The sequence below is a fragment of the Oncorhynchus mykiss genome, chromosome 23, assembly GCF_057628025.1.
Source record: "Oncorhynchus mykiss isolate SJ-2025 chromosome 23, ASM5762802v1, whole genome shotgun sequence".
Lineage (NCBI taxonomy): Eukaryota > Metazoa > Chordata > Actinopteri > Salmoniformes > Salmonidae > Oncorhynchus > Oncorhynchus mykiss.
Genome location: NC_143044.1, coordinates 26,419,397 through 26,438,825, shown reverse-complemented (window position 1 = coordinate 26,438,825; position 19,429 = coordinate 26,419,397). Strand labels below are relative to the sequence as shown.

The 19,429-nt window shown below is 40.1% G+C and overlaps 1 long non-coding RNA gene across 1 annotated transcript; it reads left to right on the top strand.

Moving 5' to 3' along the window:
• The first annotated feature begins 13,322 nt into the window (after nucleotides 1-13,322).
• LOC149972553 (uncharacterized) lies at nucleotides 13,323-17,784 on the top strand. The gene is made up of 3 exons (XR_016491028.1): nucleotides 13,323-14,827; nucleotides 15,007-15,128; nucleotides 15,595-17,784. It is a non-coding gene; the product is annotated as an uncharacterized LOC149972553 (long non-coding RNA).
• Nucleotides 17,785-19,429: the final 1,645 nt, after the last annotated feature.

Here is a 19,429-nt window from a genome sequence, read left to right as displayed (position 1 = left end):
ATGTTGTGCTCTCTCTCTTGTGTTTTTGTGCATACCCGTTAACAAGAGTTCTGTCTGTGTTGCTGAAATCACAGTGTACTTTTCCCTCCGTGTAGTTCATTGCATGTTTAATAATGAAAATACCTACCAAAAGGAGAACATGGATGTGGTTTATTTCTGTGCATGTAAAATAAGTAGCATATCTGTACGTGATTTGCAGTAGATATAACTGTCAACACAGTCATACACATGATGTATAATCCTGTAATATGATTCTGGCCCACTATGGCAAAAAAATATTCTAATGTGGCCCTCTATGGAAAATAATTGTCCAGGCCTGCATTATACCATGCCCCATTCAACAGCACTTAAACATGTTGTCTTTCCCATTGAATGGCACACATACACAATCCATGTCTCCATTGTCTTACGCCTTAAAAATCCTTCTTTAATCTGTTTCCTCCATCTACACTGAGGGATGTGGATTTAACAAGTGACATCATTAAGGGATCATAGCTTTCATTTGTATTTACCTGGTCAGTCTATGTCATGGAAAGAGCAGGTGTTCATAATGTTTTGTACGCTCAGTGTATATAGACAACAACTTCTAAACATCTGATCCACAAGGAAAAGTACAAGAACCAGGACATATATCTTATCGAAGAAAAATAGTTGTTTGGCATTCTGTCTCTCTGAACAAAATGTCCCCTCAAAATAATATTTAATATTTTTTACATCATGCGGTTTTGTACACACTCTCTCTTGCACCTCTATCAATCAGGTTTTTAATTTAATGTATGAATATGTGATTTATGTAGCTGGGGCAGATAGTATAAATCTATTGTGTGGAGAGCGCTGATGTTCCTGTATTGATTGACCGTCTTAATAGTGTTTGTTGTTTATCGCTGATCCCGGTAAATAAAGCAAATAAATAGTTCAGATTGAGCTCACTCACAATGATGATCAGTAGTATGGAGGGAGGGAGACAGAGAGGGAGGGATCTGGAACAAGGCAGGGAGAGGGAGAGGGAGAGGGATTACAGATATGCAACAAGGCAAGGAGAGGGAGGGAGGGAAAAATTGAGTGATTGTTCAGTGATTGAGCGCTTTGCTGATGCACACTGCTATAGGACAAGACATGAGCAACAGCTCGATGGGTGCGAAGCCAGGGTGAGCCATGGCTCAGCACCCATAGAGCAGTTTGTGTATGTTAAGTGTCTTGCTCAAGGGCACAATAGCCGGAGATGGTATCTACAATTTTCTGCCAGTGCTATGAGGACTGGACTGACCTACATTTTTGGCCTGATCTGCTCCTATATAGTTTTGCGTTTGAAGAACATTTCATTTTATCATTTGATTGACAGCTCAGTGTATTATTGTATGCTTAAGGACACAACGTGTCCAATGTGCACCCATAGGCATGCACACACACACACACACACACACACACACACACACACACACACACACACACACACACACACACACACACACACACGCACACACACACACACACACACACACAGTCTCCAACCCAAGGCCTAAATCAAGTACAAATCTGATCGCTCAGATTCTTATTCTCAGAGTTATTTCTATTCCCGGTGAATTTGTCAAATCAATGAGAAAATCTACCCATTGTTATTGCTCAGTGTCTGTACTTTTCAGAAGAATTGTGACAAATGAAATTTGTCTTGACAGTCAGTTAGTTAGAGAAGAGAAAAGTTAAGAGAGCTTTCTTTGAGACGTACTGTGGTGTGTCATGTTAAATAAATTAAATAAGGAAACCCCGAGAACTACAAGTGATAGTCTTTAGTTAATGCGTTGACCTGAAATTATCCGCAATAGATAAAAGAGGGAATATTAATTTCATTAGCTTATGTAACAATGATTTAAAAGTGCCCTTGTGTGTAAGGCACAAGGCCTAGATTTCATATTTCACTGCTCCTTTCCACAGAGCACTTAGAAGTGGCCTTAGGTACAGCTGTAGGATCAGTTTATTCTCCCTATTCAATTTGTATTCATTTGGGGGGAAAGTGCATAACTGACCTTAGATCAGTCTAGGGGCGACTTCATTCTACACACACGTATCTACACACTTACACAGACACTCACAAGCACATGCACACACACACACACACGCACACACATACACACAAACCACACACCACACACACAAACACACCTAAAAGTAGGGAGGGAAACACACAATAAATCAGGACAATTACTCGTCATGTCTCTCAAAGAATGCTCACGCCCCTGGCTAAAATAAACAGAACTTCCCATCCCCATTTCCCTAAGACAGAGCAGGCTGTCACCCTACTGTCGCTGCTGTAGCTACCTCTCCCCCCTGCCACCCCCCATCCTCCACCCTCCCACTCTCCCTCTGTGGCGCTACCACATTAACAGTCGATCGATCCTGAATACGAGAGAATGGGAAACGAGAAGAAAATGGAGGGATGTGTCCATCTCCGGTGAAGGGAGGTGTGGTGGACGGGGGTCAGATCAAACGGTGACACAATCCGGATGTTAAGACTAAGGCAGGAAGATGGGGAGGATGGAGGCCGGAGGCTGAGGGGGATGCTGAAGGGGGTTGGGCTGGGGGGGTTGAGGTGGGGATGCAGGGAGGTGTGTGTTTCGCAGACGTTGACGGATCTTGGCAATCTCACGCTAGTCTCCGCCACTCTATCAGGCGAGGAGCGTTAACATTAGCTGTCAATATCATCAGCCGGGGGTCGGCTAGGGCTGAGAGATACACCGGTCTAGTAACACTCAGTTACTGTGGGCTTTTCTATACTACATACACCTGCCATGCTAGGGCTGAGATACACTAAGCTAACACTGCTCAGATATTGTGGGGTTTTCTATACTGTCTGCCAGGCAAGGATACAGAAATACAGAGGTAATGGGTTTGAATCTGGACTCGTCATTTCAGGTGATTTACTGTCATGCTGGTTCAGCCAAGGCCACATTTGTTGACTGTAAAAGGCTTTTCATGAGACTGTCTGCTAAATGACTGCAATGTACCATTCCTTATATACCGTAATATAAATATGCACATGATCGAAGCACCGCAGCAGAGCATTATATTTTACAGCGAATGCTGCAGAAAACGTGAACTCCTTCATAGGCGACTCTTACGTTCCCCGCACACACAGCTGGCTGTTTAAACCTGTCTGAAAACAGACTATAATATATCTTTGTCTACAAAACAAATAATCTGAGATGCATGCGATTGAACAAGTCACAGGAAGCATGCTCTCCTTTTGTGCCTCCTAGTTAAAAATGTACTAGCCTAATCCGTAACCCTACAAATGCATGTATTAATATATTGTCAAAACACATAGGCCTATTCAATAGCCTAGAAGAAACAAAGAAACGGAAATAAAAGTGATTTTAACCTGGTTATAATTAATTTTCTTTCAATTTATTAATAATAAAACAAGGCAACAGTAAACATGTCGTCCCCCACAAATTATGCAGAGCCCCCTTGGGCCAATTGAGATATCGTATGACATACAAATTTCAGTTATCGTAAGTGACCACAGATTATCCATTATATTGTTCACATACTCAAGTGGCCACTTGAACAATGAAAATAAATGTCTTAAAAATGGTAGGCAGTTAGCCTGAGTACCAGTCTCTATAGATAATCCACACCCTGTAGGCCTACTCCATGTCATGTGCCAAAGAAATACACCACCTGCTGGAGAAGACAGATTTTAGGCCCGGGGGTTATCCCTCTTGCTTTGCATCTTCATCTCTGGTGTGACTCACACATTTAAGTTAATAACTATAGCTCCCACTTTGGGCCTATCATTGTAATTTTATAAATGCCGGATCTTTACAGCAAGATTAATCATTCCCCCAAGTTCCGTCAAAATTGGGCCAGTGCTTTCTGAGATATCACGTGTGACTAACATACGAATGGACGGACGGATGGAGACAGATCCTGCAGTCCCCTCTAGCCGCTCCACTAGAGCCGCAATCATCAACTAGATTCAGCCACGGGCCGATTTTTACTATAATATAATATTTGACAAAAACATGATCATTTCAAACCTAACTTACATTTGTGTACAATCAAATCAAATCCAATTTATTTACATAGCCCTTCTTACATTAGCTGATATATCAAAGTGCTGTACAGAAACCCAGCTGTACAGAAACCCAGCCTAAAACCCCAAGCAGCAAGCAGTGGAGGTGTAGAAGCACATTTCTCTCTATTATGCCTGGGAATAGATTTCCAAAATTAAAATAAATGTTTTTTTTACAGTCTTTGATGTCCAACAATGAACATAAAAAAGTAAAAAATAAGTGTTAACAGATTTTGGATCAGAAAACATGGGGAAATAAAACCACCCACAGGTGATTGGCACCAATATGTACAGTCTGACTGTAGATAGGCTACCATGTGAATTTTTCCGATATTAAAAAAAGACAGAATGTAACTGACCTGCACAGGTAGGAAAGTGTCCAGATAACTGTGTGCTGATTGACCGGCAGGCTTGGTGTGAAGGTTTCTGAAAGATTAATTTCTAATCAATCATCTGAATAATTTAAGAGTCCTAATCAACACCTGATGGGCCATCACCGGTTCAATTGAGCCATGTACACATTAGCAGTTTGAAGTGAGTCAAATCAATTTTTTTTGCATATACAATTCGAATCTCATATTTTTCCTGCAGTCTGAACAGCCAAGAAATACATGGAATCAGATTTTTTAAGCCACATTTCAAACCACTTTAGATGGTTTGTAGTCAGATACAAATTGGATTCCTGGCCATGTGTCTGAATCTTTCAATCTTATTTGTTTGCCCTCAAGTGGTTTTTAGACTGTTATTTGGCATATCGAGTCTGTTCTGAGACTTCACTATCAATGCGTTTCTATGGGCTACAGTTGTAATGGTTTTCCTCCTCTTCGTCTGAAGAGGAGGGGCGAGAAGGATCAGAGGACCAATATACGGTGTGGTAAGTGTCCATGGAATTTATTTAAACACATAAACTGAACACTCCATACAAAAACAATAAACGTAACGTGAATAACCGAAACCGAAAACAGTACCGTGTGGTGAACAAACACAGACACGGAAACAATCACCCACAAACAAACAGTGAAACCCAGGCTACCTAAGTATGATTCTCAATCAGAGACAACTAACAACACCTGCCTCTGATTGAGAACCATACTAGGCCGAACACAGAAAAACAACCTAGACACACAAAACATAGAATGCCCACCCAACTCACGTCCTGACCAACTAAAACAAACAATTAACACAATAACTAGGGTCAGAACGTGACAACAGTAGTAAAGACGAAATTCCATATTTTATCAAATCATTTTTTTAATATATTTTTTTATACCTAAAGATGCCATTAAATTCCTTATCAAATAGCTAAATGATCCACCACCTTAAAACAATTCCATATGTTAGCTTAGTTTTCCAGTTGGCGGCAGGTAGCCTATAGTGTTGGGCCAGTAACTGAAAGGTTGCTAGATCAAATCCCTGAGCTGGGATCAGGCCATCATTGTAAGAAGGAATGTGTTCTTAACAGACTTGCCTAGTTAAATAAAATAAATAAATGTCTTGTTGCTTGCTAACTACTCTGTTGACAGTTTGACAAGAATATGTAGTAGCTAATTAACTTGTTTGTTAGTTATTTACAAACAAATTAGTGAATGTGCTAGAAAGCTAAACAGCTAGTTGACTGCCTTGGCTAGCTAAAAATGACTTGTTTTGAAAGTTGGCTCATCTTATCATTTGAGGCTTTAAAAGTGTTCTTACACTATGATTTATAGAAATGCATTGATAGTGAGGTCTCTTCAGAATCTCGAAGTCCAGAACAGACTGGGAGGAGCACAGTACTACACAGAGCCATGGCAACATGGAACTCTATTCCACACCAGGTAACTGATGCAAGCAGTAGAATCAGATTTAAAAACCAGATAGAAATACACCTTATAACAGCGGGGACTGTGAAGAGACACACATACAGGCACAGACACACACTAACACATACAAATTATAGACTCGCACTCTACACACACGTACACATGGATTTTGAATTGTAGATATGTGGTAATAGAGTAGAAGCATACAACAATTGTGTTGTGAAAAGTGTTATGAAATGTAATGTCATATAATATTTTAAATTGCCTTAATTTTGCTGGACCCCAGGAAGAGTAGCTGCTGCATTGGCAGCAATTAATGGGTATCCGTAATTAATACAAATACAAATTGAAAACACATTCATAGTTGGTATAAAAAAAAAAACGGTTAAAAAATAAATAATAAGGAATCAAGTTATAAAGTGTCTATCCTACATATAGGAGATATAAGAAAGTTCAGGATTTTTTGTTGTTGTTGGGGGGGGGGGGGGGGGACGACACATATTTAACTCTTTAACAACTTTTTGTTGGCACAAAACTATCTCCATACTTCCATTATTTATACGGGCTACCTTTAGACGAGTCCCGTGACACTTGTAGGGGAAAAATGGATAATACCTCTGTTTTCATGAGAGTCTCCCCTTTCCACAGTGGGTTCATATTATACGGAACAAAAATATAAATGCAACATTTAAAGTGTTGGTCCCATGTTTCATGAGTTAAAATAAAAAATCCCAAACGTTGTCCATAAGCACAAAATGCTTATTTCTCCAATTTTTTTGCACATGTTTGTTTACATCCCTGTTAGCGAGCATTTCTCCATTGCCAAGATAATCCATCCAACTGACAGGTGTGGAATACCAAGAAACTGATTAAACAGCATGATCATTACACAGGTGCAAGTTGTGCCGGGGACAATAAAACGGCACTCTATAATGTGCAGTTTTGTCACACAACACAATGCCACAGATGTCTTCCTGGAAGCTGAAAATGTCCAAGTTCTTCCATGGCGTACATGCTCACCAGATATGTCACCTATTGAGCATGTTTGGGATGCTCTGGATCGACGTGTAGGAAACCCGTGTTCCAGTTCCCACCAACATCCAGCAACCTCTCACAGCCATTGAAGAGAAGTGGGACAAAATTCCAAAGACCACAGTCAACAGCCTGAACAACTCTATGCGAAAGGAGATGTGTCGCACAGCACTATGATGTCAATTAATAAATGGTAATCAAAACGATAAGAAAGCTCATAGTTGTGCATGTGACTTGATGGTGAGAGCCCAGTAATAGATTGACATGCAATCCCTTTAATTATAGGCTATTGTTACTTGGTGTCTCTAAGATCACGATCACATTTACATTTACATTCGTCATTTAGCAGATGCCCTTTCCATTTCTATAGAAATAGCCCATTCTTTTTTACCGATGTCATCCTTTTACCAGATCCGAATATTTTCGCATGAACTGTATAACTGATACAACTTCTGTAGGCTATACATACAATATTCTGCCCATATGAGCAAATGTAATTTTGGCCCAAAAACAGCCGTACATGATTTAAATCTGTAATATGTAACTTTTTGGGTGACCCGAACCAATTTTAGGAAGCAGGAAATGGCGGAGTGATTTCTGCATAGTGCATAGTTAATGAAAAGCAGCAAACATACAGTGCATTCGGAAAGTATTTAGACGCCTTAACTTTTTCCACATTTTGTTACGTTACAGCCTTATTCTAAAATGGATTAAATAAATATAAAATCCTCCCCAATCTACACAGAATACCCCATAATAACCAATCGAAAACATGTTTTTTTACATTTCTGCAAATGTATTACAAATAAAAACATAAAATACCTTATTTACATAAGCGTTCAGGTCCTTTGCTATGAGACGAAGTGATGAATCACGCTTCACTGGTAGTCTGACGGATTATTCTGGGTTTGGCGAATGCCAGGAGAACACTACCAGCCCAAATGCATTGTGCAAACTGTAACGTTTGGTGGAGGAGGAATTATGGTCTGGGGCTGTTTTTCTTTGTTCAGGTTAGGCCCCTTAGCTCCAATGAAGGGAAATCTTAATGAAGCTGCCAGTTGAGGACTTGTGAGGCATCTGTTTCTCAAACTTGACACTAATGTACTTGTCCTTTTGCTCAGTTGTGCACCAGGGCCTCCCACTCCCAATTATATTCTTGTTAGAACCAGTTTGCGCTGTTCTGTGAAGGGAGTAGTACACAGCGTTGTACAAGATTTTGTACAAGATGCAATTTCCTGCATGGAATAGCCTTAATTTCTCAGAACAAGAATAGACTGAGTTTCAGAAGAAAGTTTTTTTTGTTTCTGGCCATTTTGAGCCTGTAACCAAACCCACAAATGCTGATGCTCCAGATACTCAAAACTGGCTGTCTTTAGACTAGTTATTACTTCTTTAATCAGAACAGTTTTTAGCTGTGCTAACATAATTGCAAAAGGGTTTTCTAATCAGTTAGCCTTTTTTAAATGATATACTTGGATTAGCTAACACAACATGCCATTGAAACACAGGAGTGGTGGTTGCTGATAATGGGCCTCTACGCCTATGTAGATATTCCATTAAAAAAATCTGCTGTTTCCAGCTATAATAGTCATGTCTGTATTTCTGTCTACACTGTATTTCTGATCTTTTTGATGTTATTTTAATGGACAAAAAAATTTGCTTTCTTTCAAAAACAAGGACATTTCTAAGTAACCCCAAACTTTTGAACGGTTTTTTATATATATATATATATATATATATGAGGTTTGGACACCTACTCATTCCAGGGTTGTTTAAAAAAAATGTTTTTTAAATTCTGCATTGTAGAATATTAGTGAAGACATCAAAACAATGAAATAACACATGGATCATGTTGTAACCAATTTTTTTTTAAACATATCTAAATACACTGTTCAAATAAATAATAAACACTTAAACAACACAATGTAACTCCAAGTCTGCTGCCTGCAACGTCCTCCAGCAAGACCGGTTTGGCGGTGGGTCAGTCATGGTGTGGGGTGGCATTTCTTTGGGGGGCCGCACAGCCCTCCATGTGTTCGCCAGAGGTAGCCTGACTGCCATTAGGTACCGAGATGAGATCCTCAGACCCCTTGTGAGACCATATGCTGGTGTGGTTGGCCCTGGGTTCCTCCTAATGCAAGACAATGCTAGACCTCATGTGGCTGGAGTGTGTTAGCAGTTCCTGCAAGAGGAAGGCATTGATGCTATGGACTGGCCCGCCCGTTCCCCAGACCTGAATCCAATTGAGCACATCATGTCTCGCTCCATCCACCAACGCCACGTTGCACCACAGACTGTCCAGGAGTTGGCGGATGCTTTAGTCCAGGTCTGGGAGGAGATCCCTCAGGAGACCATCCGCCACCTCATCAGGAGCATGCCCAGGCATTGTAGGGAGGTCATACAGGCACGTGGAGGCCACACACACTACTGAGCCTCATTTTGACTTGTTTTAAGGACATTACATCAAGTTGGATCAGCCAGTAGTGTGGTTTTCCACTTTAATTTTGAGTGTGACTCCAGACCTCCATGGGTTGATGAATTTGATTTCCATTGATAATTTGTGTGATTTCGTTGTCAGCACATTCAACTATGTAAAGAAAAAAGTATTTAATAAGAATATTTCATTAATTCAGATCTAGGATGAGTTATTTTAGTGTTCCCTTTATTTTTTTGAGCAGTGTATATTTTATGTTTGAGATTCTTCAATGTAGTCACCCTTTGCTTTGACAGCTTTGCACACTCTTGGCATTCTCTCAACCAGCTTCATCAGGTAGTCACCTGGAATGCATTTCAATTAACAGGTGTGCCTTAACTTAATTTGTGGAATTCATTTTCCCCTTAATGCGTTTGAGCCAATCAGTTGTGTTGTGACAAGGTAGGGTAATATACAGAAGAACAGAAGCCCTATTTGGTAAAAGACCAAATCCATAATATGGCAAGAACTGCTCAAATAAGCAAAGAGAAATGACAGTCCAGCATTACTTTAAGACGTGAAGCTAAGTAAATTCGGAAAATGTAAAGAACTTTGAATGTTTCTTCAAGTGCAGTCGCAAAAACCATCAAGCGCTATGATGGAACTGGCTCTCATGAGGACCGCCACAAGAAAGGAAGACCGAGTTACCTCTGCTGCAGAGGATAAGTTCATTAGAGTTAACTCCACCTCAGATTGCAACCGAAATAAATGCTTCAGAGTTCAAGTAACAGACACATCTCAACATCAACTGTTTAGAGGAGACTGTGTTTAATCAGGCCTTCATGGTTGAATTGCTGCAAACTACTAATAAAGGACACCAATAAGAAGAGACTTGCTTTGGCCAAGAAACACAAGCAATGGACAGTAGACTGGTGGCAATCTGTCCTTTTGGTCTGAGTCCAAATTTGAGATTTTTGGTTCCAACTGCCGTGTCTTTGTTAGACTATCGTGGAAATTTAGTACTGAGTGATATTTGGTCATTTCTTCAAATAATCATCTTCATTCAATATCGATGAATTATTGCAATAATGAGGCTGGTCGACCCACCCACAACACTTGAGTGTTGGACCGAGTAACCTAACCTTTACACAAATGCAGAGTACTATATATAGTTGACGTTAACGATGCTCAGTCATGGTTGGTTCACCCCCCCCCCCCCCTCATGCAGCCCAAGGAGCATCATAAGCCACCCCTGTCGTTATCTGCAGGTGGGTTGTTGTCTTAACCCCACCCTGTCTTAGTTTCCCAGATTATCCCGACCAGGAAATTATCCCAATCTGGTGAGATTTATCAAAACCAAACAGGACAAACACCTTCATACATCACTCAATACATTTCTATATATCACTTGGTATGTAAACTTCAATCCAAAACCCTCAAAAGACTGGTAATTCCCCCACTTTGACACGATTCACATAGTGACTGTGTTTTAAAAACAATACTACAAATTCAAATTACTACCCTTAACTCCCCAAAAAACATTTCTACCCATAAACTTCATAGTAAAAATAGACTAGAGACAGGTCTATCCTTCTCGTGGTTCTATTAGTTATATAACTTCTCCTTAATTATCAGTATTATAAATTACACTTTAAATCATCATCGAATGTCTCTCGGCATTCCAGGGAGGGTGATTAAACCACACTAGAAAGGACAGAGGTCGGAGTTCATTCAAACTCTTCAAATAAGTGTTACTTTCTCTAATTAGACCAATTATCTAAAAACATTTCATATCCCAGGTTTACACTAAGTTTCTCCAGTACATTCTTTTATCAAAATAATTTGCGTGTTCAAGTAAAACTCTGAAAATAAAAACTTGTGCCCCTTTTAAGCTACCTCGGCACTAACACGTGTAAACCCTACTAAAACCAAATGAAATAGAACACTCACAATAAATCAAACACAGCATTTTAAAAAACACTAACAAATGTGTGGGTTCTTGAAACTATGGTAAAAACAAACAAAAATGGTCAGGCCTTATTTAATGAACTCCTCTTTGCCTTCAGATACCTTTTTATAAAACTGCTGTATTTCACTATACTAATCATAATCAGCAACCCAAAGGTTTTAAATACAAACAAAACATGATGATAATAAGTCCATTGTACTCCCTCCCAATCACGGCTGGATGTGATGCAGCCTGGATATTCAATACTCATTTCAATCTAGATTAAACAGATTAGAATTTTTATAATACAATATCTGCTGGATATTCCCTTTTTTACTTCAAACTCATTATATGTCTATTTTAAGATGAACCTGTAATGCGCTAAATGTAGAAAATACATCAGCCAAATCTTAATCAAGCCAAACAATTCAAATTTGAAATTTTTACTTTCCAATTTACCTACTTTCCTTTTACCTTCACTAGTCTACTTTTTTTCCCCATTAAACTCAGAAAGCCCTCTACAATCTCTACTGTACACTACGTCTGTTTTTCTGTCTAACGCTATGTTACCAGGTAAAAACATAATTTTGTTATTATGGTCAAAACAAACACTTCTCAGAGGCCACTTTAATTACACTCATCTCTTCCTCCCTTTCGTCAATTCAATAAATATATTTGAAAATAAAACAAAGTCTCGAGAGATTAAAACTCCTATGGTTTTCCTGAGTTGCATTGTTCTCGAATCTCCCAAATATGTTCTCTTGTATCGGCGGTTGCACTTTACCATATAATACCTTGTGACCCTGCTCTACCACATAGTTTACTACCACATAGTTTACTACCACATAGTAGCTTCATCCTGTCATTATCTACATGTGGGTTGTTGTCTTAACCCCACCCTGGCTTAGTTTCCCAGATGCAAGGGTGATTTAGAGACACTGAGGAATTGTTCTAAACTCCTCCTGGCTACCTCGGATAAACCCACCACATATTGTCTTTGTAATTCAGTCTTTAGCTCATTTGTCAGCTCAAGCCATGTCTGGTGACCATACGCCCAGATTAGCTGCAGGGAACTAGTGGAGATCATAAAAACAGTGACACTAACAGGACAGAAATATCCTTCTGTTTATTAAGCATTAATTGCTAACTATTAATATCAAACAATTCAGGTAAATTTAATTTTTCTATCGCAAGATGCAAAGATTGGGTGAACGGATGATCTCCGCATATGTGGTTCCCACTGTTAAGCATGAAGGTGGTGGTGTCGGGCGGGGTGCTTTGCTGGTGACACTGTCAGTGATTTATTTAGAATTCAAGGCACACATAACAAGCATGGCTACCACAGCATTCTGCAGCGATATGCCATCCCATCTGGTTTGCGTTTAGTAGGACTATCCATTTGTTTTTAACAGGACAATGACCCAACACACACCTCCAGGCTGTGTAAGGGCTATTTGACCAAGAAGGAATGTGATGGTGCTGCATCAGATGACCTGGCCTCCACAATCACCCAACTTCAACCCAATTGAGATGGTTTGGGATGAGTTGGACCGCAGAGTGAATAAAAAGCAGCCAATAAGTGCTCAGCATATGTGAGAGCTCCTTCAAGACTGGTGGAAAAGCATTTCTCATGCAGCTGGTTGAGAGAATGCCAGGAGTATGCAAAGCTGTCATCAAGGGAAAGGATGGCTACTTTAAATAATATAGAATGTATTTTGATTCGTTAAACTTTTTTGGGTTACTACATGATTCCATGTTATTTCATATTTTTGATGCCTTCGCTATTATTCTACAATGTTGAAAATAGTACAAATAAAAACCCTTGAATGAGTTAGTGTGTCCAAACGTGTGTGTGTGTGTGTGCTTACAGTGGCAAAGTATGTGAACCCTTTGGAAATACCTTGAGTTCTGCATAAATTGGTCATAAAATTTGATCTGATCTTCATCTAGGTCACAACAATGGACAATCTGCTTAAACTAATAAAACACAAACAATTATACGTGTTCATGTCTTTATTGAGCACACCGTGTAAACATTCACAGTTCAGGGTGGGAAAAGTATGTGAACTGCCCTCGGTCATACCACAGCATCTCAATCGCATTGAGGTCAGGACTCTGACTGGGCCACTTCAGAAGGCGTAAATTCTTCTGTTGAAGCCATTCTGTTGATTTACTTCTGTGTTTTGGGTCGTTGTCCTGTTGCATCACCCAACTTCTGTTGAGCTTCAATTGGTGGACAGACACACTAACATTCTCCTGCAAAATGTCTTGGTAAACTTGGGAATTCATTTTTCCATCAATGATAGCAAGCTGTCCAGGCCCTGAGACAGCAAAGCAGCCCCAAACCATGATGCTCCCTCCACCATACTTTACAGTTTGGATGAGGTTTTGATGTTGGTGTTCTGTGCCTTTTTTTTCTCCACACATAGTGTTGTGTGTTCCTTACTAACAACTCCACTGTATGTTCATCTGTCCACAGAATATTTTGCCCGTAACACTGTGGAACATCCAGGTGCACTTTTTCAAACTTCAGACGTGCAGCAATGTTTTTTTTATTTGGACAGCAGGTGCTTCCTCCGTCGTGTCCTCCCATGAACACCATTCTTAAGTGTTTTGGGTATCGTAGACTCGTCAACAGAGATGTTAGCATGTTCCAGAGATTTCTGACACTAGGTTTCTTCTTATCCTCATTGAGAATTCTGCGCAGTGCTCTTGCAGTCATCTTTGCAGGACGGCCACTCCTAGGGAGAGTAGCAAGAGTGCTGAACTTTCTCAATTTTTATAGACAATTTGTCTTACCGACTGATGAACATCGGCTTTTAGAGATACTTTTGTAACCCTTTCCAGCTCTGCAAGTCAACAGTTCTAAGATCTTTGTTTGAGTCATGGTTCACATCAGGCAATGCTTCCTGTGAATACCGAACTCAAATTTTGTGAGGTTTTTTTATGGGGCAAGGCAGCTCTAACCAACATCTCCAATCTCATCTCATTGTTTGGACTCCAGTTTAGCTGACTCCTAACTCCAATTAGCTTTTGGTGTAGTCATTAGCCTAGAGGTTGATACTTTTTCCAACCTACACTGTGAATGTTGAAATAATGTATTCAATATATACAAGAAAAATACCATTTGTGTTTTAGTTTAAGCACACGGTTTGTATATTGTTGTGACTTAGATGAAGATCAGATCAAATTTGACCAATTTAGGCAGAAATCTGGGTAATTCCAAAGGGTTCACATACTTTTTCTTGCTACTGTATATGGATGGATGGATAGATTGGTATGTATACATGCATACCTTTTGGATTTCTGTGGGTGTAACACGACGACTGTGTGAACGTAAGTGATGTGTTTTCCCTATTCGGTCTCACTTTCTTTCCTTCAGGTCCTTGTGTGCGTCTCTCTGGGTGGGGAACGTGACCACTGAGATTGCTGAGAAACACCTGTTGGACCTCTTTCAAACCTATGGGGAGATAGACAGCATACGAGTTATCCACGAGCGGTTCTGTGCATTTGTCAACTTCAAGAACGCCAACATGGCATCGCGGGCCATGGAGAAACTCAACGTGAGTGGCCTTCTGTGACATAAGATGCTGTGGCCTCTTTTCTGTTTTGTATATTGTAGTTCTTGTTAACTTTTTCTTGACATTTTATCTTTCGGATTCTTACAAAAATGCACAATGAAGTATTTTCTATTGATCTTAATGTATTTGTATTTTATGGGTGTATGTGTATTCCCTCACAGGGCTACAGTATAGAGAACACAAGGTTGGTGGTTCGCTACCCAGACCGTAACACCCAGAGGGTTCTGCCAATCCCCCTCAAGAGTAGCCCCCCCGCATCGCAACAGGCAGCTGCTGCTACTTGGTAAGGAACCACACCCTTATAAGGCTGAGATATGCAAAAGGTAAAACGGTGCCACTGGTTGCCCCCAGGCGCATTTATTGTTTTGTTTTTGAAAAGGAGATGAGCATCCAGCAACGTAATAAAAATAAAATGTGGAAGACAGATTTTCAGTTGAATGCATTGTTGTACAACTGACTAGGTATCCCCCTTTCATTGTTGTAATACCGTAAACAGATGTGGCTATTTCACTGCAACTTTAAAGGATCATTCATAATTCCAAGTTTTTGCCTATTTCAACAACGTAGGTAAATCCAGAATAAGCTAAAAGCTTTGTAATGGTGGAATAGTTATAAAATAACTATTAAATAATAAAAAAAACTATAAACCAAAAGGAAATCAGTTGAGGATGAGCCTACTTGAAAATGGGTATAATTTCATCCCAAAATCACCTCTACATAACATTCCAACCTTTTTGCCCCTTTTCCAGTCCCAGACGTCGTGGCCCAGTGAATGGAGATGAGTGTTACTTCTGGAGGACCACTGGCTGCCATTTTGGGGACAAGTGTCGCTACAAACACATTTCCGAACAGAGGGGCAAAGACAGGAAGCCCTGGCAGCCCTGAGCACAGTTTCCTCCCCACATCTGGGCTTTTATAGAAACTGGATCATTACGAACACTGACTGAGCCGAAGGACTATTAAATTGGGCCATGTTCTCCCCTCTAGGACAGCAGGAGAACTGTTGTTATGGAGGACAATGTTAAGACTAATAAAATGGTGGACACCATAATTAATGAGTGGACACCATCATTAATAAGAGCGTATTTTGACTAATAATGGACCAATTAACAGCCGTTCCCCTTGACCACAGCTCGGTGTTTAGGCTCATCATGGGAACCAACCTCAAAAGCTTTAAGCCTTAAAACCTTATCAGCCTTTACAGTTAGCATTCGTTAGCCTAACCAGCCATGGCCTCTCTAAATGAGTCTAGTTCAAGGCTTAGAGGAAGAAAGGTGTCATACATTGTCAAGATTCTCTAGGAGGAGCTCTCCTTTCTCTGCTTTGGTGAAGGTAACCAACTGAACAATTTTCTATGACCTCTGTTCGATCATTTATCTGATTTGAGTCTTGATCCTGGGAAAGTGAAAATGGGTGCTGTTTCTCTAGTAAGGGCAAGCTGCAGTCTCGGTCCCTTCAGCCCTGGCTATGCTATGCTATGCTAATCTACAGCCACTACTGTCTGGGTTTTGTGGCCTGTGCTGTCCTTGTCCTCCTTCTCTGATTTCCCAACCACATCTGTCTTACCGTGCCAATACCGTCAGAATGGAATAGGCCCTCCACACCAAAGGAGACCCAGAAGCCATGAAGCAGATTCACCCTGATGTTTCAGTTCCTCCCTAAAAGGATGGTGCCTACCTTCCACTCTGACTTGGTGCTTAGTAACCTTATAATAGTATAATGTTCATTAGGCACCAAATGTGAGAAAAGACACAGGGAAGGACTACCTGGATTTCTCCAAAAATAAATGTTCCATTTCCAAACATTTTCCTTGGCATGCCCTAATGAACATGACCCAATGCTTGATCTACCCTGGGCTATGGATCTGTGCTATTGGCCTTAGCTATGTGGTCCATTGCAATGTGCACAAACCCCATAATGAAGATCTAAAGAGAGGTTGGGGAAGTGAGCAGTACCACCAAATTCCATAAAGGTAACTTGTTCTTCAGTGTATTAATGTGTGTTTTCATTTTACTACTGTACCCGATGGTCAACCACTTAAATGCACACTGAATCTGTTGGGTGATTTTTGACACTGAGAATTGATTGACACCTACTTTTCTGTGTTTGTCAAGGTTTGAGTAATTGTAGTTATTTAGTAAGCTAGGTTTTAAAACATCTTGGGAAATAAGCCTCTTGTTTCTTGAATGAACCAAATATATTTTTCTTGCGGTTTCCATCTACCATCTATTCTCTAGAACAAGCACCCTCTTCGTCCTATGAAGGGACAGAATCACTGAATTTACACTGTATTCGGAGGGTATTCAGACCCCTTGACTTTTTCAATATTTTGTTACGTTACAGCCTTATTCTAAAATTGATTGTTTCTTTTCCCTCAATCTACACACAATAATGACAAAGTGAAAACAAGTTTTTCAATTTTTTTTTTTTTTAAACCGATACCTTATTTACATTATTATACAGAAGAGGAGGTTCTGCTTTTCTGTGGTTGCCTTGTTTCCAGCCTCGTAGAGATTGGTCAAAGCAAACAAAACTTCATATTGGGGAAAAAGTCACATGAGAAACCACGAGACTATTACCTTTTAAATGACTCGCAGATGTGTATTTTTTTTGTTTGTTTCATGACCAAGTACACAGTTTTCACTCATTTGGGCCAATGCATGTTTAATAATTTTGATAGAAATACTTAATTGTTAATTTCTGTGTGGTGCCCACTTTTTTTTAATTTGGTGTGGTTTTAGTAAAGTAGTCCATTTCGAGACCCTATTTTTTATTTATTTTTTTTATTTTTTATAAATGATATCCCACAAAATCGGTATACGCACAACTGTTCAACTCAGGCACTGTAATCTCTGTTTATGCTAAATCTACCAAATATTGTGTTAAACTATTCTGCACTGCCAAAGAGTCCTTTGTAAGTCATACATTTATTTGAATAATTTCAGCCTCTGTCTTTATTTTTCTGTTTTCGTCCTGACGTTATGGTGTATGTAAACCAGTGGTGTCATCACGCACACACCCTATTCTATTCACTGTTTTCATGGAACAACTGTCCTATTATATATTCTGCACTTTGGTTATTTATCAATTTTTATAAAATATGGTTAGGCAGACCTTTGAATGTTTGTGTGTGTATAGAGGTACAGTGATGCAGAGTAACAATTGGAACAGCTTCTGAAGCTGAATTGAGACTGAGGAGGCTGTCGACGCTATCTTCAACTGCAGCTCATGGTTAAACACACACAGATGACTGATAGCTGGTTAGAAGTATACGGGCACAGTGATCCTGGTTCCTCTAGGTTTCTTCCTAGGTTCCTGCCTTTCTAGAGTTTTTCCTGGCCATCGTGCTTCATCTGCATTGCTTACTGTTTTGGGTTTTAGGCTGGGTTTTTGTATAGCACTTTGACATCTGGTGATTTGAAAAGGGCTTTATAAATACATTTGAGTGGTGTGTAGTTTAGCTTGCTTAACACCAGGGGGCATAATGGCATCTATTAAAACAACTCAATCCAAATAGAAAGGAGAGTGGCATTTGTAGCTGGATTGTAAATGTTATTTTCCAAAATAGCTATTGAGATTTTAGTTTGCTCCTTTAACTAGCAGTAACTGCAGAGCTTGATCATCACACGCAATGACGCTGACGTGTGTGTCAGTCACTTACCTGTATGTGAGCGAGATGGAAGCTGACGGTTAGTATTTGCATGGAGGATGGATGGATGGTGTGTGTCACAGATAAAATCTTGTTTTGGTGGATGATCGATGAAGTAGGGAGAACCACTCTAACCAAGGGGAGAATGATAGACGTAGACTACTGTACTATTGGATGCGTGCTGCATACCCTATTTCTTAAGATGTTTAAAGCACCCGTCTGACCCTCCATACAGTGTGTGTTACAAAACTCTTACGAAAGCTCTTGGCAGGAGGTGGTGTCATTTGGATAGACAGTATGTATTCATCCCCTGCCTGTGTAGAGCATCTATGTATGCTCTGCAACAGGAGGCTGAAAATATTTTGCATGGGCCCTCCAGATCATCAAAAGTTTCAACAGCTGCACCATTGAGAACACATTGACTGGCTGCATCACCACTTTTTATGGCAACTGCAAGGCACCCGACTGCAAGTCCCTACAGAGGGTGGTGAGTAGGGCCCAGGGACACCACATCGAGTTCCCTGCCATCAAGGACCTCTATACCAGGTGGCGTCAGAGTAAGGCCCCCAAAAAATTCAGCCTCCAGCCACCCAAGTATTTATTGATCTTGTCACTATTTAATTTTTAAAAAAATCTTAAACTCTGCATTGTTTGAAAAGGACCCGTAAGTAAGAATTTCACTGTTAGTCTACACATTTTGTTTACGAAATGTGACACATTTTATTTGATTTGCCTTGGCAGAGCAGGGCCAGGCTGCATCATTCGAGAAGTGATGAGATAGTGAGCGCTCCACCACAGCAACTAGCTATACTGTTAGTGTGTGTCTCATTCTTACACACACACTGTCCTCCCCTTCCTCACAAATTGTTAGGTCAGCTGTTCGGTGCAAATACATGCATGTGCAAACACGTACACACGCATGCACACACTATTCT